Below are 24992 nucleotides of genomic sequence, written 5' to 3' on the forward strand. Positions count from 1 at the left end.
AACTGCATTTGATTAATTGTTTCAAGATACATCACTTTGTTTTGTACCTTGCACTTTCCTCAGTTGTAAGAAGCAAGGGTTATTTGGTTGGTTAATTTTCTGTACAACAAGAGGTAATTTTGATTATGTCTTAAAGAAAGAGCTAGATAAGAAGAAAGTGCGTAGGCACAAATAAGGATTGGCAGTTGTACTTCTGATTTCAACTCTGAAATGTAGGACTCCTCTAGTTATTTCTTCATACTCTGGTAAGCTCAAATGAAACAAGGGCCACATTTATCAGGCTCTATGAAAACATATGGAAGTGAATGCTCTTAATTTACAGAAACTTTGAAAATCAACGCCAAATATGCAGAGATTCCATAAACAGAGAGGTGAAAGGACTTATCCAAAGCTGCTTTATGTGCCTGGGCTGATGACAGTCGACAACCAGGTCTTCAGAGCTCCATGCCAGTGTCCAATCCAGTGAGCACTGCTGCTGCTTGGTAAGCTGGTCTGAGATATCTCCCCAAATGCTGCTCTGATTTTCCACAGAAATTGTATGTACTTCGAAAAATAAAATTAAAAACCACTAAGACATACCCCAAGGAAAGCCACCAAAACATGATTGGTGTATGTCTCCCATAGAACCACGGGCAAGGTAGACACCAAGAACCGGTGAAAGAATAGAAGCAAAAGGAAAGAAAGCAGCAGAAGTTTGTGGAGTAATTTAGGATGAGCAGCTGCACAAAGTGTCTTAACAGTGACAGACCATCTGCAGTCCCAGTAAAGAGAAAGATCAACAGCTTGTGTGGTACGAGCTTCCAAAGGAGAGTCTGCTGCACTTCTCACATCTCCTGTGAGTTCTGCTCTGAGATAAAGTAGGTGAGCTGGGGAGCACAGCACTCCTGATAAAATTTGGTTCTGTAAGGATGGAGGTTGCTAGGGAGCAAAGCCCTCTTATGCTGTAAAGAAGGATTTCTATTTTCTTGGCGTTAGTTTCCTTGCTAGGAAGTCCTGCTCTAATTCTTCAGGCCATAAGATCTGGGCAAGGCTGGTTTGACGAGCAGATGAGGGTGGCTGGCAAAGGCTGTGAATTTTTCTTCTTCCTTGTTCTGAAGTGTCCTTAACTCCTGCTGACAAGAGTAATATGGGGACTTGGAGGTCTTAAATAAACAGGAATCCTGCAGGGTACAGGTTAAACTAACACTGAAAGAGCCAGTAGCTGCAACGTTCTGTAATTATTTCCATGATCCCAGTGCTCTCTTGCTCAAGGCGAAAAGATTTGGGTACCAACTTCTGGAGTGAAATGTCAGCATTCCCTGCAGCCTCTGCTCTACCGGTGTTCCTTTGAGATCTTTAGAAAGAAAACTACCTTACTCCTCAAACTGATCAAAGCACGATGGATGATTTGGTTGAGTAAATGCTGTAAGAAATGGCAACCTGTGTCAAAGTTTTTTTAATTATTATTTAATTTATATATTTGTTCTGTTTTGAGCTCTAATACTATTTTTATCTACTACTTTTATTTCTCTTCAATTCCTGGTATCGTTGAGCTTCGAAAAAGAAGGAGAGTTTTCCTGGTAAATGTACTGGTTTACTTTGTATTAATTTGAATACATTACAGATAAACTGAATTTGTTACTAGCCCACAAACATGGTGGATATGAATGCTCACTTCTCACTGGTTTTCTTCATGGAATTTTAAACGTGTTTTACTATAAATGGAATCACAGTTAAAGGAGTAATTAGTATTTCTGTCTGTTGAAAATAATATTTTAATTAGCTGTAGTTAATCCTAAAAATTGGAGAATACTCCTTCACGTATTAACATGTTATTTTATATGTTATATTTAAATACCTAAAATCACATTATTCTCCAATAATCCCTGCCTGGTGAGATGGCATTCAAGCTCTGAGTGGTACTGACACTTCTTACACCTTTAAGAATAGAAAACAAAGCAGTCTCTTGAGCTCTTAATTTATCAGCCAGTATCTCATTACATGTAATCTGACTTGTTTTATTTTTAGCAAAGGAAGTAGGACAGCACTTTACCTGAAAAGCTGATTTCCTAAATGACTGATATAGAAGCAGGTAAGCATAAAAGAATACTGGACGCAGGACTCAAACATCCAGTAGACCAAGAGAAAGAAGTTAAAACCCTTGCAAATACTGGGCCAAATACAGCCGTATCACAGGCTAAGTCAAGTCTACAGGTGCCACTGGATACGGCTAAGAAGAAAATGAGCTTCAGTCACTGTGCCTTTCCTCTGTTCTATGAAAGGGCAGAGGTTCTGGCAGACAGAACTTAGCAGATTCAAGAGGGTGAGTTTGACAACAATTCACAGTGAATAGACACGCATTAAAGCAAAAAAAAAATCTGTTTGCTTTAGGTAAAGTATGGACAGTTTCACAGCTAGTGCTGAGGACAAATCGTATTCAGAAAATAGCCTCATTTTCTTTGCCTTGTGTCTTGTGCAGAGGCTGTTGCTGTACATTGACTGTGAAGTTTATGGCTATGGGGATTTTAGAACTATAAGCATCTCTGACAACCCAGTTGCATTGTTGTTTTCTCTATTTCAACAGCAGATCTTTTTCAGTAGGCGATGTGAAAAGAATTGTTTTCAATTATTCTTGGCTACATTTTTTCCTACAGATTCTGACTTAATTAGACTCATTAACAAGACCAAGTAACATATTGTCTGTGGGAAAAGATTTCAGATGAGAGAAAGCTGTTATACCATTTTATTCAAATCCTTCTGCCAGGAGAAAGAAACTTGACCAAAACAAGGAGGCTTCCAAGAAGTGGCTGCATTGCTCCTAAAGCTGCTTTTGGAGAGAACAGGGTTTATTTTTGCCAAAAAATGTAATTGTTTTGGTTAAAAATATCTGCTTAGCTTTCTAAAATGTATTTTGTCCACAAATATTGCTACTGGTAGGTCTACTCACAGTGATACCGCTAGGAAAGATAGATGCTTCAAGATAATTCTTCAGATTTTTTTTGTTGTTGTTAGTGGGGACCCATATGTATGTAGAGATAATGCACTGGGCAGCATCCTGTCCTCAGAGACTGTGCCAGCTGGGGAGGCCACCCAGCTCTGTCACAGTGGGGAGAAAACAGAAAAGCAAAAAGAACAGAGGAGAGAAAAAAGGATAGATGTAGAAAATTAATGCTCGGGAGAGGGATTTCTAGTTCTTTAAGGGATTTACAGCACACAGTCTATGGAAAATTTTCATCCACATCCAGATTGGTCAGAAATTTCTTTCAGGAACTGCCATCGCTAACCCTGAAGCAGCTGACAGTAGCAGTAGCCTCTTCTCCCAGGCAACAAACAGGACCTGAGGAAATGGCCACAAGCTGTACCAGAGGAGGTTTAGGTTAGACATAAGGAAAACTTTTTCTCTCAGAGAGTGGTCAGGCACTGGAATGGCTGCCCAGGGAGGTGGCGGACGCACAGTCCCTGGCAGTGTTCAAGAGGCGTCTGGGTGAGGAGCTTCGAGACATGGCTTAGTAGCTTGTGGTAGAAATGGTGATGGGAGGATGGTTGGACTAGATGATCTTATAGATTCTTTCCAACCTTGTGATTCTATGATTCTATGATCATTGGCACATGCCCTTACTGCACAGGGGAGCCCTCCAACCTTTCAGTCACACTTAATATTTTGTCTGTCCCTCTATTCAATAACCAAAAAAAGTGAAGTTTAAGTATTTTTAGAATTGAAAATGTTTGTGAATTTTCAACTTCATACTTTCTGAAAATCAGTGGTATCTCCTTTCCCTTCCTCTATTGCAGACAGTGGAATGTAGAGGACAGTAGCAGCCTTCAAGTACCTTCAAGCCTTCAAGGCTGTGGCTGTTGGTGCCCATCCAGTTCTTTGGATGTATTATATATGAGATTGCTGTTAACATATAGGCAGGTGAGATTTCTGCTTCTGTCATCTCAGAACATCCTCTTTTTTTCTGTCATCTCAACATCTTCTTTGCATGTCATCTCACTGAATTCTGACCAGCTTTCCAATTTATAAGGACCATTTAGAATCTTAATTCTGGCTTTGTGAATGCTGATACACTTCATAGCTTAATGTGCACTGCAATTTATACATGAGTACAGTCTTACATGATTTAAGTTAATGAAAGAACTGACAGAACTCTGTCTGAAAGACCTTCCTACTTTTAGAGCTGAGTATTAAATTTCTTAGGAAAGTATATTTGCAGACACCTTGGTAATAGTGTTGATTAGTCCTAGCACGTATTTCCTCAGCTTGCTTGTATGATTTTTATGCAGCTTTACTGGGGCAAATATAGATGCCCCCTTCTGCTTCACATATCCACTAGGCAATTATTCAGCCAAAGAACATATTGAGTGTTTTTTTTAACTTTTCCTCCAGGTGCTGTGGAGAAAAGCACTTTAACAAAATCAAACTGTATTTTATTTCCGAAGTTTTCTATCTAATTTCTGCGCCATGGCTGCAGCCAAGGCTTGAGGATTTTATTATTGTGCCAGTGTGATTGTAGATAGGAACAAGACAATTTTTCAAAGCAGGTATAATCAGCCACAGAATAGGTTTAATGCAGGCTTCATTCAAGTTGGTTTTCTGAGAATTAATTTATATTTTGTACATTAGAGTGTCTTACCTGAACAGGTATTTTTGTTATGATTTTTAATACAGTAATTTGATGACATCATAAGGATTTACTTTGGAATTATATTTTTGCATATAGGTGAGGTATCATTCTACAAGCCTAAAATTTCTCCTCCATAATTTTTCATGCAGGAGAGCTAAAAATAATGTGAATTCACACAGCAATGGGGTCTTTGGGTCTCTTCACTCTCTGCCTCATGACTCCTAATGAAAAATTTTCAGTGGAAAATCTGTGAAGAAAGGAGAAGAGTATGGGTCTATTTAAGAAGTAAGAATTTCATTACGAAACAAATTCTGGATTCCATTCACTGTGTTGAAGTTTCTTTTGTCCTTTCCATGTTAATTTATATTCCACTCTGTCCTAGATACTATAGAGTTCTTACCCTAAAACTGCTTTCAAAAATACAGAACATTGTTTGGGGGAAGATTTTTGTTCTTCTTTTCTGCTGAATGTATGATGAGAAACTTGAATAACCCCTAAAGGAAATGCATTTAAAGAGAACTGTTTTTAAGGTGAGGAGGACAAGCACTGGAGCAGCTGCTGAGTCATCTCCTCCTCCCAGGAAGGCATCTTCAGTAAACCAGAAAGCATGTCAAAGTCAAACCAGTGCTTTACTGGCATAGCAAATCTATCTGGGATATCATCAGATGGCTTCCTGACAAATCTCTGGGGGGAAGACAAGACAATTAAGGAACTGACTGTAGAATGTGAGCTGTTATCTTGCGTACTGAGCTCAGCGGAGCAGGCAACTTGTAAAAGTCACAGCCAAACCAGATATTTACTGGTTTGAACTGACACACTCTAACTTTTCCATAAGTAGTGAGAAAATATTCCCTATCACTTGAGACATTTTAAACTGCAGCAGATTGAACGCAGCTTGAAAGAAATGTTCTCTTGAGCTGATTGCTCTTATGGCAGCTAGGGGAGTGATGAGATGATGTTCTTTGTTTTGTCTTCCTTCCCTCTTCCTTTCAGCTTCTGTCCTGTACTTTCCTGCCACCACCTCCAAACTGCTGCTGTTTTTTCTACAATTAAATTTGTTTCCTTAGCACTATAAGGAAAGCAGGCAACTTTTATATAATACCATGTACATGGAGAATAGGAAAACATAGTGGCCAGAGTACAAAACATTCAGAATATTTTTAAAAGCAAATATTGACTTTTTTCCCTTCTTGCTCACCAGCTGCAGAGTTTACTGTGAGAGAAATCAATCAGAGACTCATTCCCAAACTGTCCAGATGAAAAAGAAAGACCTGTAGGCTACTTTGCTTATTGCCCTAGCTGTCTGGAATTGCTTTGTGCCATATATTTAAGTACTATATTCAGGCTAATTTGCCATAACTTTTCACCAGAAAGCTATCCCATACCATGATAAATCTTCCAACCAATCCTGTCCTTGAAAACTCATTCCACGTTTTCATTTGTCCATTTTCATTCAGAGCCAGAGATGCTGCCTGAAATATTCAGAAGTTGAGGACCTCAAGCAGGCTCCAGAGAATGCTGTCCAGGCTTTCCCTCTCTGTTCCTTTGTTCTGTGAAGGATCTGGCACTGTGATAAAAATTCCAGACAGGCAAGCAAAACCAATCCGTATGACAGGACTATCTCCTGCTTTCATCTCCTGGAGATAAAGACAGACTTTCTTACCTCTAAGTTAGGAAAGAATTATCTAACAAGCATGAAAGGAGAAATGTCTTGGAACACCGCTGGTCCTACCATACTGAATTAAAGCCTTTATTGAATACACTGAAGAAACAGAATTTTAAAATAATCATTTCACAAGTATAGTCTATTCAGGTGAATAGGCCTGCTCTCGGGCCAAGAGGACCCCGAAATAATTCAGACCTCATTCTGCAGCACAGAATCCAGCACAGTCTCGTTCACCCCCATCTCCCTCTTAGCTGTGCCTGCAAAGTGTCACTGCACAGGGCACAATGACTTATGAATTGTGAATATGTTCATATCTTGATTTTGTAAATGCTCAGTCACTTCTTTGACCTTGCCCATGACACATCACTTGGCCCGTTAAAAACAATGGGAAGTTCTCTGTCATTTATAAAAGAGCAGATGCAGATGTGAGATAAAATGAAATTCAGATTCAAAGCCATTCAGAAGCTTGAAAGTTCTAGGTTGGAAGCTATTTTGGAACTTCTTTCAGTTCGGCTTTAGCTCTGAATTGAAATTACAATGCTTTGCTTTCTCATCTAGATACGTGAGATAGCTTTAATGTGGTTTGTCAGATAATTTTCAAATAGTGCTGCCTCGATACAGGAACTGAGTCCTGCCTTTACACCTTTTAGTCAGAACCCTTGTAAATGTCACTAAAAATATTAAAAAACACTACTATTTCCATAAGTGATTATGAAGGTGTGCTGCACTGGAAAAACAGTACTCTTTCAGCTGTATGCATTATCAGTTTTGAGCTCTGCAAAGTAAATTCTTGGTTATCTCTGTTTATTCCACACAAGCATGGTATTAATAGCCTGGAGCAATCTCTGCGTGCCCTTTCAATCAGAAAAATGTCCTGATTTGTATACTTACTTATGTAGCATAGGCCAAGCTGAAGTGCAAATTTATTTCCTAAGGAAAAGAAATTTAATGTAAAAGGTGATCTGCAAAAGTTTCGGTTTTAGTTACCTTGGATAAGCACCAAGAAATGTAGCTGCTTATTCAAACAGGTCTTAGCTGAGAGCTGCAAAGTCAAGGATGGCAGGGAGGTAAGCAGACAATATTCTGTTCTCAGATTCCTTTCCTCAAGGTCAGGGTATATGCTAGGATTAAAGTAGGATTACCGCAATAACAATTGAGCCCACACTACCAGAACCCCACTTCACAGTGCCCAGCTTAGAGCCCTCACACTTCTGTTCCTCCTCCACTGAGATTCACCTTTGCAGTCCTCCCTTTCTGATACCCCAATCTCTCCAACTTAAAACCTTCAATTCCTCCTGCACTTCAGCTGCACACTTCATTGCTTGTCTAGAAAACAAACACATAAAAATGTTAAAATATATATTTACTGGTTTGTTTGAGATCATGGCATTCCCAATCTTAATTAGTGTAATTCCGGAGCCTTGAAATGACTGCAAAAAATAGGGGACGCAGTGAGTAAAAAGCATAGTCATCAGTTACTTGTTTGGAGTGCAGAGAGCTACCCACGAAGTACAGTGTGCTGAGAATTGTTTCAAAGATGAAAAAGAGGCCCGTAGAAAAATAGCTATTATCTCAAGTGATCTTCAGCCCAGGGATGTGTTTGTGAAATAACTTTTGGAGACCTTTGGTAATTCAGTACCTCGGCCTCTGGTCAAGGAGGTACGAGATCAGAAAGGAGATGTTCATAAGCCCTTTTGAAATTCCATTCTTCCATAACAGCAGGACATTACAATGTATGCTATATGGCAAACAAAAGATGGATTACTATGTGATGACCTAATGATTATCAGAAGAGGGGAAAAAGCATTGCACCATCTCTCCGTAAGTTTCGTTTATCCATGAAATAATAATTGCTTCCATATTTGCATTTCCATTATACAGAAAGCCTACCTTCTGACATACCAGCACAATGGTACTGTTTTATTTATTTAGGCTGGATGGTTTGCTTTTCACAGTATGACCAGCTGGTAGAAAAATAGGATTCAATAATGCGAACATTTCACAATAAATAAATTGCATTAATACAACAATAAAAAAGCTGTGCTCAGCAGTTTTGGTAGGACAAGGTCTGCTCTAGAACAATGTGTACATTTTCTTGACTGTTTCTTATCAGTCACTCTGAGAGCTATGAAGTTACTTTTTTTTTAATATGAAATATTAGAAGATTTCTGTAGAATTTCCACTTACTTACTTAGGATTTTATTTACTTCTCCCCATTGAAAAGAGTTACAGGTTCAGTTGGCTGCTTTCAAGAATAGTTCTGTGGCTCTACTTCTGGCTCATATTCACTGTGTGGGCTCCTCTGTAAAATCTTTCCGTGACTAAGCACCACCGCATAAGGAACAGAACTGCATAGCCATTAACTGAACTTCACAGTCACTCCATCCAGAGATAATCCACACCCACCTTTCCAAACTAACTAAGGAAAGACTCAGAAAGGTTCTTTTAGGATTAGATCTATTGACTTGATTGCCTGACAGATTTAAGATTCCTTGCACAGATTCCCAGCTCCTTGATAGGCTGACATAGAGGATAAATGTTCTTTGCTTCACTGTTTCAAGCTATCAGAGACTGGGCCTCCTTTCCTTCTTCTTTGGTCATCTTGGATTCTAAGATAGCCACAGCCTCAATTTAAAAAGTCCTTTCTGTAGTTTGCTGATTGCTTCCATAGCAAACACTTTGCTTCCACAGCCTAATGTATTCTAAATCTCCATTCAGCACTGTCACCTTTGAAATTGATGTACTGCTACAGAGGAGTTATAAACATTTGACCATAAATGAGACACTTGGTGTCATGACTTTGTGCCTTATGTCATGTGCTATGAATTGACACCTGACATAAAGCGATATGAATTGGCTCTGATTTTGTTCTAATAGTCAGTGGTTTGTCTTATGGCAAGGGAGACTTTCCAAAATACAGTCTTTGACATTGTACCTACCTTCTCTGTCTCTTGTGGTGTCTCATGGAGTACTCTGGACTCATGGCCCAGTGCAGTGCCGCCAGTCACTTCTTGTATTTGGCTGACAATCTGTGCCAACTCATGCCATTCAGTAAGGATCCATCAGATAAGGACAGTGCATTATTTTGCTGGTACAGAAACTTGTTTGGCCACCATAAGACGATATTTTATATATTGCTTAACGAATTATTTTAGTGTTTTGTTTGAGCCTGATAGAAACACTGGACTCTTTTGGTATGAATGGAATATTGTTGTTAAAGGAAAGAATACAGCGAGCTCACATCCTTTTTAGTTTGAAGAGAAACAAAGCAAGAAAAGAAAACGCCTGCTTTTAATGCTGCCTGTTGTCCTCTTTCTCCTTGATTCCTTTGCAACAACTGCAATCTTTTTTTTCTGATCTAGCATTGAAGAAAAAGAAGAGCCTCTTGCATATGGTTGTTTTTCTTCAGCAGTTACTTGACTATTTTTATATTTGTAAAGGGATTTTACAAACTTACATTAACAAGAAAGAATAAAAGCAATCATGTCTTTAACTCTTTGTATCTGTCAGCACTGCAGTTCAGAAGGGACTTGCCTTTCGTATCTCTGAACGTATCTAACCAGTGTTACTGCAACCTGTGGGTCTGTGAGTAGTAAAGTTACAGAAGAAGGTAAGGTGAGATTCTAAGCCTTTATGGCCTTTGATAGGAAATACCATGTACACATATTTACTGTTACATGTTTGTCCCATTTGTTGCTACTTTACTGTCGGTGTTTTAGCTATAATACATATGCACTGTCCCAAAAGAAGGTATAGGTATTAATATATCATGTATATATATTACAGTATTTTATTTTAGGGTTTGTGCTGAAGTCTTTTTTCTATATAATACTTGACACAATGTAACCAATCAAGTATTGTTTCAAACTACTTATGTCTCTTTTTAAAGAATATATTTCTTCATGCTTACATAAGCACAGAGCACGAAGCCAGAACAAAAATCCGTAGCAGAAAGTGATGCAAGGCATTTTTCTATTTTATCCCTCAATAAAAATAATGTGCACACTTACTTTCTAAACGCACTCATTTCTACAGTGCACAGATAGTGACAAGCTCCCATTGTTCTTTCTTTACAGATATGATTTACACAAGGTAGACCCAGAGCAAAATAAATACATAAAATGAAGATACTGTTGCTATATTTGTATTTATCATTAACAAGACAACTGCAGCCTACATTCTCTCTTGATTATAATTAATACAAAATGGTAGGAATTATAACAAACAAAAAATTTTTTGCACATTATGCATGAGATTTGAATTGATTTCATTCTAATCCTCTGTGACATCCACGCAATTGTCAGAAAGCTTAAAGCAATTAAGTATAATAAAGATCTAAATATGTTACATTTCTTTTTCAGCCACTGCTAAATTATAACCTTAAAAATGATGGGATTTCACCAGTGTCAGCGTCTATTGTTCATAAAGGAGTCGGGGAATGTATGCATCCAGTTTTAATTATACATGACCTGTAAGTATTTTTATGCGTATCTCGTTGCCTCTTCTGCATAAGGGCAAAATGCAGAATTTCCTCACAATATAGTCTTGAAACACCAGTTAAGCCAAAGCAGAAGGGGTGCTTGACTAGATCCTTCATCCACATCCAGCGCTCCCCAGTTTGGCCTGACTCTCCTTCCATTAAAGCTGCTGGAAGTGTGATAAGCATCCTCAGGTGAGGATCTGACATGCAGTTTTTGAGCAAGAACTTCCTTCAATACAGTAAAATTTCAAAGCATTCACTTAGAAAGTCTGAGGCCTTCAGCAACAAACACTTTTTTCCCTGTCACACCATCCTCCTGCCTAATGACTCCTCTGCTGACAGTAAACTAAATATTGAACACCCCTTCAAGAAATTTGCCTTTTTATTTCTGAGCATTTGAAAGAAATGGATAAAATATCTAATTATTTGAATAATCAAGGGAATGAATATTAGATCACTAACATCAAAGATGCAGACAAAATTCCAGAGCTGAGGTATGTGTTTAATATTGCATTACTCATAACACAAAAATTTATAATTTCCTTGAAAATGTGTTTGTTAAAGATGCTTTACCTCTTGGAACAGTGGAATTGAGAAACGTTGGGAATTTAGCCATATATATTTAATCACCTCAAAACTCTAACAGTGCTAATTGACGAGCTGTTCTATTAAAAAAATCAGTGAATGAGTGAATGATTAAGGAAAATAACCTGAAATTTGGACACAGTTTAGTAATGGTCTGAAGCCCAACTAGGCATGGAGGCTAATATTAATTGCTACAGAAGCATGGAGGATTGTCTTTTGTGAAAGGATTTGAGTGAGAAGTTATCCTTATCCCAACCTGGGAGTTGCTGTTTGCCTTTCTCCCCTGACAACTAGAAGTCATGCTAGTTTAGTCCTAATCCCTCATTCCTGTCTCATTCCTCAGGGCCCAGCATTACATCTAGCTCTGATCATGAGCAAATACACTTTGACTTTGACATGACTAATACTCAAACTAGCACTAGATGGAAAAGAAGACAAGCAGTTTTTTCATGAGTTTCAAACACACCTTAAGCACTCTGGGATCTTCCATCCAGATAACTTTACAAACCTTGTGTGTTTACCTACCTTGACAGTTGTTCAGATGTCATGCTATTTTGGTTTTAGATTATTTAAATTAACACCTACTCTCCCACAAAAGACAGGTGATTGCAAAGGCAGAAAAGTCACCTAATGAAGCCTGAACTGATCTAAGAACATGGGTTGGCTCCATTCCCTGGAGTAAAACCTCAATAGAGAAGATCAAACGTGAGATTCACCTACTTCTGAGCACAGATGTGTTTCAGGACAAAGTTTGACACACAGGCCCCTCTCCTCAAGCAGAACGGTACACGACAAATGTATCACTGCACAGCGACATCCAAGCAGCATGCCACAAGGTCAGAGCCTGGTTCATAGCTCACTCTATTATCTGGCTAATCCATTCCTTATTAATTTTACTACATGTATTTCCTACTGATTATATATCTTGTCATGCATCTCCAACTGACTTTTAATCTCCATGATTTAATCACCATTATGGAATCACTGGGTATGACCAAGTTTTACTTATTAGCAAAAACATTATGTATTTTTTAGTGTTCTACTTGGAATTTTTCCAACCCGAACATCCTCACTGCGTTGTCTCTCCGGTGTCTGTGTCACCTCCACTACTCTAATGGACTGCAGACATTCTGCTCGTCAATCTGCATACCATCACTTCTGGTGCAAAGCAATCATATTTAGGCTTTCTGAAAGCAATATAACAATATTTCAGTCTATAAACCAGTTCAGATTCTCAGATAGAAAATACATCTAGTCAGTTGTGTTTACATAAAGACTTTACAGGGTATGTATTCACAATACTCTACTTAGTATATATACTTAGTATACTTAGAGTATACTTAGTAGAGTTGATTACAAAATAAGAAAAATACAATTTATTACTGATTCTGAGTTCAGACTCTAGACGCCTTCTTTTAACGGTTATATATTACAAAAAGCTCGCCCTTGGATTTCCTGCTTGCTGGAAAACCTGATTCGATATATTTTTTTCTTTTTAATCAGAGAACAAAGAGTTGTCTCAAACTAAAAAGAAACCAAAACAAAAAAATATTTTTTCTTAAAAATGAGTTTTCTTTAATTTGATCAAGAAAATATTAACTACAGCAGATATCCATAGCCCTCTTGAACAGGTATAACTTCCTAAGGCTTCTAGAAACGCAAAGCTAGACAGAGAAAGTGAGCTAATAACCTCATTATTATTAATAAAATTATCCTGATGATACATAGCAGTATCATTTGGTTACCATCACCACCCTCTAACCCTACCCAAAACTGAAACAGAAAGAAAAAAATATCCCACCTGTTACGTTAATCTAGTTGGCAACTAAAAGACTGAAATATTGTAGGTTTTTCCATCTCTGTGATTATATCTGTAGCAAATAAACGATTCGAGTGCAAGGTCAAAGAGATTTTAAAGGAAGATTATTTACTCAAAGAGCTTTCCAATTTCCTGATGGTAGAATTCACTGGGAAAAAAAAAACAACACAACTTACACCTGAGGAACTTTAGGTGAAACTGCAGATAGCCACTAGAGAGAAAAAGCTTCTTTAAAAACCAGTAACACCGCTATTATTGCAATTCTGACTGTCAAGCAATTATTGCAAATTGTTCTTGTACCTGGACCTCCACTTGCAGATCACAGACTGACTATAAGAAGAAATTATCCCTTAAAAAGAAGGAGCCCCAGAGGAGTAGCAAAGACCAGCATAAAATAAGCCACAAAAATCCTAACCGTAGCATTTGAAGCACTAACATACAAAAACGAAATTCAAGATCACTTTTACATATAACTTGGCCAAAACCTGAAGCAGGGAAAGCAGCCAGCAGACATTTGAAGGATGTGTTTGCATGGGAAATTCTTAGGGCTGAAATACACAGAAAAGAACTATTAAGGGGTGGTTAAATAGGACTGATGAAATCAAAGGAAAATAAAAGAAAATGATTTGACAGCAAGTGCGTGCCATATGGTTGCTATGCTGTATTTTCCCATGGGAAACAGTCAAATGTGTTTCACTGGAAACGTTAAAAAACAACGCAGGCTGGACAGAAGCACAGAGGCAGAGGGAGTGCAGCAGTCAGAGATGGGACTGGAGAGCATTTCCACTCCTGAATTACCTGTTTCCTGGCTGCCATTTCACTGTGATTCTTTGTTTTTCCTTCTGGAACCTTTAACCTCCCACACAACAATCCCAATGGTCAACATTTGCCATGCATGAAGACCTGCTTACAGGACTCATTCTATCATACCTACAAGTCAGTCTCTTCAACACTGACCTTTATGTTCAGACTCCTGCCTCTGCAAAGAACCAGCACCTGTGGTCACATTTTGCTGTCACAAAGGAGAGAGCTAAAAATGTACTGCTCCTCAGAGCCAGAAGTGCTTCAAAGCCTTTCCTATGGCTCCCAGCCTCTCCATTTTGTAGAAAAAAAACCACTGCTTAATGAACCTGGGCTTGGAGCTGCGTTTCCAGATGCTGAGGTGTTTTTCACAAGATGGATACCTCAATTTCCAAAAAATTGCAGGATTTTTCTTTTATCAACAGAAGCCTACTTTGTCTGACTAAGTCTGACCACTGTGTTTGCTGCCTAGTTTCTAAGCCTGTAACAGGGGTTAAACATTGGTTTGATATATGAAAAAAAGGCTGAGGATCCACTTGGAGCCCGTCACCCTATGCTGTCTTGCAAACCAGCAGGCAGACAGTGTTCCTACTGCAGTGAGCCCCCTGGCCTCTCCTCCCCCTAGCAACAACAGTGAAGAATTGGGGGGGAGCAGGGCAGTGGCAAAAGCAGTGTAACTCTCTCCCAGAAAGGCATCAAGGTGTTATTCACCAGACAGTGGTGGATCCCCTGACTGCTCTGTGAGAGAAGGAGTGAAAATAAGTACTGGCTCGGCGAAGTGGGCATTCCCCGTCCTGACCATCCTTGCTTCCCCAGGTGCTTCTACAAAATAGGTTTGAGGCCCTGGAGCTCGAGAGAGAGGTAAAGGAGGGCATGGAGGGAGGTCCACCCATGAGGTTGCCTCGGATGAAGCGGTCAACCCCACACCTCAAAGACTGCCTCCACCCAGAAGGACAGAAGGGTGACTGTCATAGGCAGCTCCCTTCTGAGAGGAACGAAGGGCTTGTATGTCAGTCTGACCCTACCCGTAGGGAGGTGTGCTGCCTCCTTGGGGCATGGGTCAGGGACATTTCTAGGAAACTTCCTGGACTGATTCACCCTTCTGGTTATTACCCCTTAAGGAGAGAAGATTTAGATTGGATATCAGTGGGAAGTTCTTTACTATGAGAGTGGTGAGATGCTGGAATAGCTGCTCAGAGAGGTTGTGGATGCCTCGTCCCTGGACGTGTTCAAGGCTAGGTTGGATGTGTCCCTAGGCAGCTTGGTCTGGTATTAAATGGGGAGGTTGGTGGCCCTGCCTGTGGCAGAGGGGTTGGAGTTTCATGATCCATGAGGTCCCTTTTAACCCAGGCCATTCTATGATTCTGTGAAAAAAAAAAAAAAAAAAAAAAAATTAATAACCTTTTCCTCAAAACCAGCTTCTACTTAAATAACCTACAAAGCTGACTACGGCATACTCAGTTATGTAAAAGTAAGAGAAAGTCTCAGTGCCCTGCAAATACGATGTGTATGGAAACTACTGAATCATGGCTTGAACCACTGACTAAGCACCTGGGGAAAGGACCCAGTCAGCCCTGGAAGCACAGGTGAAGGCAATTCATCTGTGTGACAGGAATGGGTGGAGCTTGGCTGCACCTGTCTTCAACCTCATTTAAGGGCTGACTGCCACTGGGGAAGGATCTGTGGTTGGAGATTCCTTTCTTGTGGAGTTTTCTCTGTGGTCTTGTATCATCAGAGATGGGTGAGTACTTATCTGTTATAACATCTTCACATCATGCTATTCTCTTTGTCCTTACATCTGCTGAATCACCATTCCACCACACTGATGTTCTTGACTGTTATGCTATAGGAAGAGGCTCTCTTTACAGCCACTAGATCCTCCACCATCTCCAGTGTGTATGGGTAGAAAAACCTGGGCAGGAGACACGCACCTTTAATGCCTAACTGTTGTATTTGGCCAGTGTAATTCACAGTAACCTACCTGAATGGTAGGGTCAGAGGTGAGCACTGCAGCAAAAACTGCTTGCTTTGGAGAGGTAAAAAGCTAATTCTAACCCAAATATCTCTGTTCCTGTGATGAGCCATGAACACCTGCTCAGCAAGTGAACTTCTACAAAGTTCACTGATTTCTCCAGGCTTTGGAGTGCATCTCTGTAGCTGATAAGCAGAAATTTTATCTCTAGATGTTTGCCTGTTCAAACCATGAAGACACTGCAAGGTGAAAAGTTATATTTTCAATTATTTTTCTTAAATTGCACGTGTAAGAGAGGAAGCAAATAAAATAGACAGAACTGCTGCTATTCAGAAGACACTCTGAGAACCAGGAAGTTAGTGTAAGATAAAATGCGACAGGGATTCCCTGGAGGGCAATATAGGAGGTAGGGAGGAGGGGATTGGATTTTCCTCACCACATCTGAAAATGAGCATCTCAGGCAACAAAGGAAAGGTGTTTGTTTAAAAACAGGTAAATTATTTATTCTGAGTTCATCGAAGAAAGGAACTAGAGAACTATTTAGAGTGCAGAGGAACATAGGTACTTGCTTGGATAACAAAGAGAAAAGGTATGAAATGTGAGAGGTAAAATAGCTACAGATGCTCACGTCATGCTGTAGTCTTTTGCTGACTCCTTAATACTTGCTACAGTTCAAGAACACATTTATGAATAGATGCTTGAATTTGACTATCCTGCTAGTCAGTTTTTCTTAATAGAAAACGCACACCTCAGAAAATATTCATCTGTGTGACAGGTAGTATTTAACCCATGTAGGTAATAAGATATTCATGTTATTTAGCTAACAGTACTGCAGATGGAATTACAGTATGGATTCATTATAGGTACTCTTGTACATGTGATGCAACATGGTCTAACAGTGGTCAACCCAAGGGAATCATAAGACCAAAGCCCTACTTGAGAAGCGGTGTGCTGTCATGGAGGTCTCAGGAATGTCTGCTCTGAACCTCAAGCTGGATGGGGTTTCTCATGATTCTTTTTCTCCCTGAGCTTGGAAAACTGGATGTGGAACAAACTTCTGCTGTGTTGATCATCTCACAATGAAATAGGAAGCAGATCCTGCTTAACATCAGAAACAATATTTAATGACTCCTACAAATGTACCTGATATTTACACACCAGTGCTTCACAGGACTGATTCCAGGTGACCTTGGCAACTTTTTTTTCAGTTCATAGTTTAAGTAATGTTTCTGCTTAGTTGCTATTTTGCTTAAGACCTTCATTCTTGCGACAAACAACCAGGGAGTTTTGTGTTGTATCATTGCATGGTTTTCTTAGTAGTGATGTGTAAAAAATGACATATGTGAAATGCAATGAAACTTTCAGGAGACTTCCAACGCTGAAGATTAAGTAAATATGATTTTATTCTATAAAGTTAAGTTCCATCACCAGCAGTTACAGTAACGAACTTGTCTGCTTTTCTCAATGTGTGGGAACTGTTGAATCATGGCCTGAACCTCTGATTGATTGCCTGAGGCAAGCACTGAGTCAGCTGCGGGAGCGCAGATGAAGGCAACTCAGCTGTGTGACTGGAAGGGGTGGAGCTTGTCTCCACCTCTCTTAGACCCCATTTAAGGGATGACTGCTACTGGGGAAGGTTCTCCTTCTGAAGATTGCTCCTCTTAAAGTTTTTTCCTACAAGTCCAGGACGCAGGTGAGCATTTTCATTTATTTTCGATTATCCCTTTACAGTGTGATAATCTGTCTAGCTATACAATCTGTAGATATCAGCCTAACCACACCACTGTTTATTTGCTGGTTATACACTCACAATGGGGATAATTCTGCCTTGGACAGTTTACTTGTTGATATATATATATATATATATATATATCATCTATGACAGATGTTTAAGCTGACAATTTCTCATGTAAAGAGTGAAAACACTTTACTTCAGTTACACTTGATGGAAACCCCCTAACATAATCAGAAGTGGTACAGATCACAATTCCTTTATCTTACCTCTCAGACACTGATTTGGCAGCCCTATATATGATAATGGTGGAATAATTGCTTATTACACTTCTGCTGTAACGTACAAACATTGTGTAGTACAGCATTAATGTCTGACAACCCAGCTGTTATCTTTTAAAAAATACTTGCTGTCTTACTACTGTAGCTGTAACTGCTTCAACTTCAAACCAAAGGAAGAGATACTGCTCCAGGGCATTCTGACAGGGTGTTAGCTTTTGAGAAGACAGATGTTTGCACTGGAGCTGTCGGATGGTTTTAAGGCTCATGCACGTTTCAATAAATAAGTGCTAAATCACTTGCCAGGTCGTGAGTTAAAGTCCAGGCTAGAAGGTCTTCTAGAGAAATATGTCAGTGACACATAAAACTAAGAGCAGCCTGTTGTCAGCAGAAGTTTCAAATTGCCTTTTAAACAACAGAAAAAACCAAGAAGCTGTAGCTTTAGGGCTTATGAATGTGAGAAGACGTTGAGAATGTATGAAATAGATGGAGTTGCCACTCTCTGCTCCTCTCTGTTTCATTTCCTAGGAGAAATACTTCAGAAAGAGGGCAAATTTTCCCTTCCCTGAAGGCACCCTCTTCCTTGAATTCTGGGAGGTAAAGATTAAGCTGACAGATGGTATTGGCAGAAGAATGATTATGAGCTTTAAAAACCTAGGTATTTTGGCTTAGTATGCCTTTTTTTTCATGCAAATACTGACATGGATATTACATCCAATTAAGAAAGTATGAAACTATGCCATTTTGGTTACACTTCACATTGTAATCATATAATGTTTCATTAAAAATATTGAGAAAGGCTGCTCCAGAAGGGATAAAAATCAATGATGTATATGTTACTTCTGCTTTTCTGTTTTGGTACTTTATGGCATTGAAAATGGACTATGGATGTCTTGAAAATATCTCATCAAGCTGACTGAGATACTGCTCCTGTTTTTAGATCCTATCCTTACCGAAAGGACTGATTTACATTGCAATACTTGGTTATAGAGTTCTGAAATCTCCCTTTATGTGTCAGTACTTCAGCAGGGTTAAAGTTGAGATGTTTGTGATAAACCCAGACTGATTTATTTCTGGAGGTTAGGTTACATCCAGATTGGTACCACTTACTAGTTGGACTCTAAAGGCAGTGATTTGTGCCTGGTGGAGAAAATCTCTTATGCATGAGGACTATGTGGTGAACTCCAAGAAAATGTTTATAAATGTCCTCTTCAAACTCCAGTGCATCAATAAAAGAAAAGGAAAATAAAGTCTATTCACAGATGTTTGAGGAAAATTCATGGCTAGGATGAAGCTCATCACACCCTCCTTCCTCCTTTTGGAGGGGAGGGAGGAAGGTGCCCGGGTATTAGTTAAATAGAAAAGTGAATTTCAGGAAAAATCTATCCATCATTTTTACACTGTGAAGAGCAATTCACTGTTTGATTTGACAAGAAAATGTTTATTGAATAGTTAGCCATTAAATTGTCAATTAATTATATATTGGCTCAACTGGGATTTTTTTTAACATTGTTTTATCTACCCATCTTCATTTATCAAAAAGAATACATCATACTCTTTACTTATCACCTAAAAATCAGACGTTCTGGCATTTGCCTATGGCAATCTTATGTTCAAAATTCTTTCATTCTGTTTTTTTTTTTTAATACAAGATGAAATGTGTGTTGCAGATGTAAAATCTCCCAGGGTGCTTTCAGTTAAATAGTATATTTAATTGCAAATATTTATTATGACAAAACTCATAATTATACCATACACAGAAAAATAGGTGGAAGATGGAAAAGAAATGCATTGCACCTCAGTATCATTAGCCTCAATCAGAATCAAACAAATTCAGCCTTGCTGAATTTAACAGATTTGGCACAGCAATCTGATGATGAACAGGCAGCTACTTTCCTTACACGTTAGTTCCTCTATAAGCAATATCAGTTGGATTAACTTCAAAGTTGGCATTTTTTAAGCCTTAAATATATGTTTATGTAAAACAGCCACCATTTCATACACTAGGTGGGAAGTACTGCAAATGTTAGTAAAAGCTCTTGCAGTTGCCCCAGCAACAAAGAGCCCTTCCAGCAGGCATTTGCTGTGGCTTTCATGTCTCATTATTGCTGTACTTCTATGTTTTGAGTTTTCAGTAAAGTGATCAAAATATGCGCACGTCTTTAGTTAAACAAAACAAAAAAACAAACAACAAAAAAAGAGATTAAGTGTATCAAATATTTTGCATTTATAGCAAACTGATATTCATGGTATTCCTCACTTCATTTTGTCCATTATCTAGCTTCGGAGAAGTAGGCATGCTGCTGCCTCAGTAATATTTACAGTACATGGTAAAGGTGATTTCTCTGTGCCCACACTCCTTCATTGTTGACCTGCTTGTTTGTTTTAAAGAAGAATATTCTTTTTTTTTATATCTAGGCTTCACCATAAAATTGCGTTTAATGTCAGCAACTTCTTGACTGTGTTCTTTATAACGCTGATATTTAAAAAATGAATTTAACATTTGGAAAAATGATTATTGCTATTTATGTCTGGTGATTCTGTTGCCGAAGAAAAAATGGAAGCTGCAGGGTCTGGGTGTACACTAAGTGATAGGTGTACACACCAGACAAATAACGATGGACAACTTGATATGCTCAGATGGCTCTTAGAGCACGTCATTGTTTCAAAATCCCCAGTCTGCCAGGCTGCTTGGGATGACAGAGGTAACTATTCCTCCAATAATTGTTTCTAATATGAATTCTAACAAAGTGAAGCTCTTGAGCTGGTCACTTAGAGTTCTGCATGACAAAACTGAATTTGAGGTGGTGTGTTTTGTTCACACGATCACTCAAAATAACAGTCTAGTTAAAAGTGATCATTTCTTGAAATGCAGCCTGAGTATTTTCATTATCTGTAAACCTGGCAATAGCAATAGTTAATGGCCTTCTGAGGCAATGGGAAAATTGTCTAACGGTGTTGTGTGAAGGCCTACTGATGAGGTACAGAGAGATCAAACTCTACTCCCATTTAAGATGTGTTGGTGCCTCGATATGAAAGTGGGACTTGTGCAGCTGGGCATACCGCACACCTCCCTTGCGCAATGCAAGCAGTGGCTAAAAAATGACACTTCATTTAGCCTTGCACCACCTCAGCAAAGGTGCAAAGCACCAAACGCACACATGGTCTTAACCCACACTCAAGTCAGCACTATAGCATCACTGTCACCATCACATGGTCTGCCTGTGCTACCCAACCTGCTGTCCGGTCTTTGTTCTGCTGCTAGGATTCACCTTTAAAAGTCTTTCTGGAATTGTTCCAGGTGTATCACAGTGTAACAAAGCATTTACCGAATTACATGGTTCATGTGCTGCTTTATGCCCACAAATGGGCATAAAATGTGTGTGTGTGTGTGTGTGTGTGTGTGTGTGTACATATAGCAGCATACAACATCGTTTGAGAAAAAGTAAGTTCTGAAACATCAAAATATTTTTATATATCATATTCATATACATTTTGAATTTCTTCTGTCTTCCTTCTTTGAAATTGTGTTATATTTGCAGTTGAATCATATGCTAAATTCTCCTTGGCAGGAGTATCTTTTTACAAGACAGTTGGCTGCTTTATAGTGTGTCTCTGTATTTGGAAAATCACAGCTGGTGAGAGAACTGGCATTTCATGGAAAAATACAGAGCACATCAGGTATTTTAAGTACAAAAGTGGGCATCCAGGAACGACAGTGGAGAGCCAATGTCAAACAAAGTGTGCATATACAGAAATTACTGTGTGCCAGGGAGTTGGGGGTGCCTATGTTTAAATTGGCCCTCAGAAACACAGTGACTTATGAGAAAAGGCTCACCTTGACATGCAGGGATCATACTTCTGTGCTTCCTTCAGCAAAACTCACCATAAAAGCCTCTGGGCACTTCCAGGTTGCATGGCATCTTTTGAGCAGGTTCCAGCTGCACGTGCAGGCAATCTTTCTCATTGTAGTACACAACAGATACTGTAGCAGCAGCACCTAAAAGAGAATAACAGCAGAGTTACCAGTGCACTGAAAAAAGCAAGCAAAAATCAAGCGAAAGTCCAATCAGAAGCTTAAAAACTGAAACAAGTAGCATGTTACTACAAGTAGTATCACTACAGTGCCACTCATCCAGCAGAACCAATAATCTCTAATGCTATGCTCAGTGGCAATTAGCTAGCCTTGAGCAGCGGTCTAAAAATAGAAGGCATGGTGAAAGGAAGACCACCTGTGGTGCTGGCTATTGATACTTCGAGACCCCCTTCTTCCTACAAGTGACAGTACCATTTCCAGCTGAACTTCTGATGGCGAAGGTCAGATTCCAGTAACGCAATCTAAAAAGACTGGATTGGATACATGAAAGCTATCACAGACCAAATCCTCAATTCATTTCTCATTTCTGGAGAAGACTGCTATACCCTGATGGTCACTGGAAATCCACACAGGGACTCACTGCTATCGCAGCTCCTGGAATTCAGCCTCCTCCACCAACTCACTTGAGAATTTGAGACACTAGGATTTATGATGATGCTTTGGTGAATTTTAGGCTGATTTTTTTTTTTTTTAAATAGAGCAGTAAAGCAAAACATAATTACTAGGAAGAGTAAACTGATCTTATTTCATTTAAGAAGGTGTTTACAAAATACATCTGTCTCCATCAGAACAAGATTTCTGGATTCCCATTACAGTCAATAGAAATGTGGCGAATGTTTTTAGGGGGATTCTTGGGTACTATTACTCTGCCCAAAAATGCAGGCACCTACTTTAAGATCACATGGAGTATACCTTAAACATCCTGAACTAGATTCTTTATTTGGTGTAAAGAGAGTATAGACCAACTAGACCACTTGTACATGCTGATAGTACATTCCTTACCCTAAAGGATCAAAACATTTCAAATACAGACTAAAAACATTTCATGAACGTCCACAGGTAACAGATGAAAACCCGACTGTTTTTACTTAACAGCACACTTTACTTCATCACTCAAGTGCATTAGGGGGTAAGTAATGGCTTCCAGTAAAAAACCATTCCCAAGTGCCTCTGACAGAGTTTGCACCACCATCTTACAGACACCAGGGTAAGAACACTGGACTGGATGCTTAGGCACAGTCATGCTTTGTCCTGCTGATTCCACAAAGTGTTTGTATACAGAAAGCCATTTCTTCAATGAAAGTGAGATGTTCATGTGATCCGTTCGTTTTTAGAACAGTTAATCATAATTGATCCTTATGCAATGAATACTAAATAAGAGTTATTAATAATGAATAATAAGAATGAATGATAACAGTTTGCTCATTGGGCTATCAATAATTAACAGGGATTTGCCATTTATTGTAAGTACTGTTGCTGTTTCTGTTGCAGATTTGGACAGCACAATTTATATGGTAATTTTATGTGCCAATTACATCATGGCTATTACAATAGAGTAGAAGCAGATGATGACTTTATCAGTTTTGTTAATTTTTTCATTTTATTCAATATTAGCATAGCTTCCAATGTAAACACGATGTAGTGAAAAGAAGAAAGAAGTTTTGTGCAAGTCTAATAATTTTGGCTAGGAAAACAACTTCACCAGGCACTCACGCAGCAGAAATGAATATAATGGGGTGGAAAGAAAAGGCAGGGAGGTCAACATTAAGATGGAGCAGAAAGAAGAGCACCAGTGTTTAGTAGCTACCAACACCTGCTGAAAGCACAATGAAAGGAAGGACTACCTTTCTGTCAAAGGGTAAGTCTATTTTTCGCTAGAGAAATGGTCTGTGATACACAGTCAATGCATCTTTTGAGAAAAAAGTTTTGCTTGTAACAGTGTCCTTATATTTTTTTTTTCCATACATACAGTTGAAATGTAATATTTAAAATAAAGAACTTGGAAATATTTAAACATTCTGAAAGATTGGAAGTTTGCAATGTCAGCAATATGTCTGAATGCCTACGGTAAGGATAGCAATTAATTTCAAAGGAAAAACAATTTAACGTATGTTCCAAAGAAAATTTCTGAATTAAATCGAAGATAAAAGATAGAGATGAGCAGGTAGACTACATGCACTTAAAAAAAAAAAAGGCTGGAGTTTTAATCATATTGTTGCAAAAAGAGAATTGGAGCTAATTGTCTACAGCACTCAACAGACTAAATAATTTTAGAAAACAAAGCCCATCTTTTAAAATATTTAAAACAATTCTACAATCTTGTCAGAACCTCCGGCTTTGATATTAATTATCATTGTTTTCAGAACTGCCTTAGATGAACCTGTTTGGCACACAGATGGCAAGTCATTTACATGAGAAAAATGAGAACTGGCCCATCTATGGATCCCTAGAGGGTGCCATGACCCATTAGCCGAGGAAAGACGACCTTTACTGAATAATAATTGAGAACTATTATCAAGATAATTACAAAACCGATTGACTGCCAGAAGGCCTAGACCTTAGATCCTCAATTTATATAGCAACTGCTCTTGATCTGCACAGAAAAAAAAATGTGCTTAGGGTTCACAAACACCATAACCTCAACATCTGCCTGCCATCTAAAGATAATGATCTGGTATTAATTTAAACAGCACAGTCATTGCAGAGGTAGACTGCATCACAAATCAGATACTTAACATAACTGGAAGGTATTGTGTTTTTGTCCAGCCTGTATTAAGAGGCAGAATAGTATAAGGTAAATTAAACTATTACAGGTCACAACATGGAAATGAATTAACGCTCTTTAACAAGGAACATAATTGCAACTCTATGCTAACTGTTCTCCTGGTATCCCATATGTGATACTGATTGGATTTCCAAATTTTCCTTACACGTGAAGTGTATTTTAAAGAGTATTTGAAAAGCAGAATTATCTAAACACATAGTACTAGGTTTCATATCTGTTAACTGATATTTAGGAATGTAGAATACTGGAAATGGTAAGCAGTCCGAAAAATTTTTGCTAGCCTTCCTCCTTCAGGAGGAAATGGCTGAAACTACTGTGACAAAATACGTCATATAAAATGCTCTCTCACCAAAAATCTGCTTCTTGATTTTTAACTTCACTACCGAGCCCTAC

General features: G+C 38.7%; 1 long non-coding RNA gene across 1 annotated transcript in view; it reads right to left on the bottom strand.

Annotated features, from left to right (window-relative positions):
- LOC146543650 (uncharacterized) overlaps positions 1-24992 on the bottom strand; it is a 119397-nt gene that overhangs the window by 12864 nt on the left and 81541 nt on the right. The window contains exons 3-4 of the long non-coding RNA XR_014885729.1: positions 21824-21937; positions 1-15319 (exon numbers count right to left, since the gene is read on the bottom strand). The exon at positions 1-15319 is cut by the window's left edge and continues 12864 nt beyond it. This is a non-coding gene — a long non-coding RNA (uncharacterized LOC146543650). The remainder of the gene's footprint in view (positions 15320-21823; positions 21938-24992) is intronic.

Source organism: Meleagris gallopavo, chromosome 11, assembly GCF_905368555.1.
Source record: "Meleagris gallopavo chromosome 11, MGAL_WU_HG_1.1, whole genome shotgun sequence".
Taxonomy (NCBI): domain Eukaryota; kingdom Metazoa; phylum Chordata; class Aves; order Galliformes; family Phasianidae; genus Meleagris; species Meleagris gallopavo.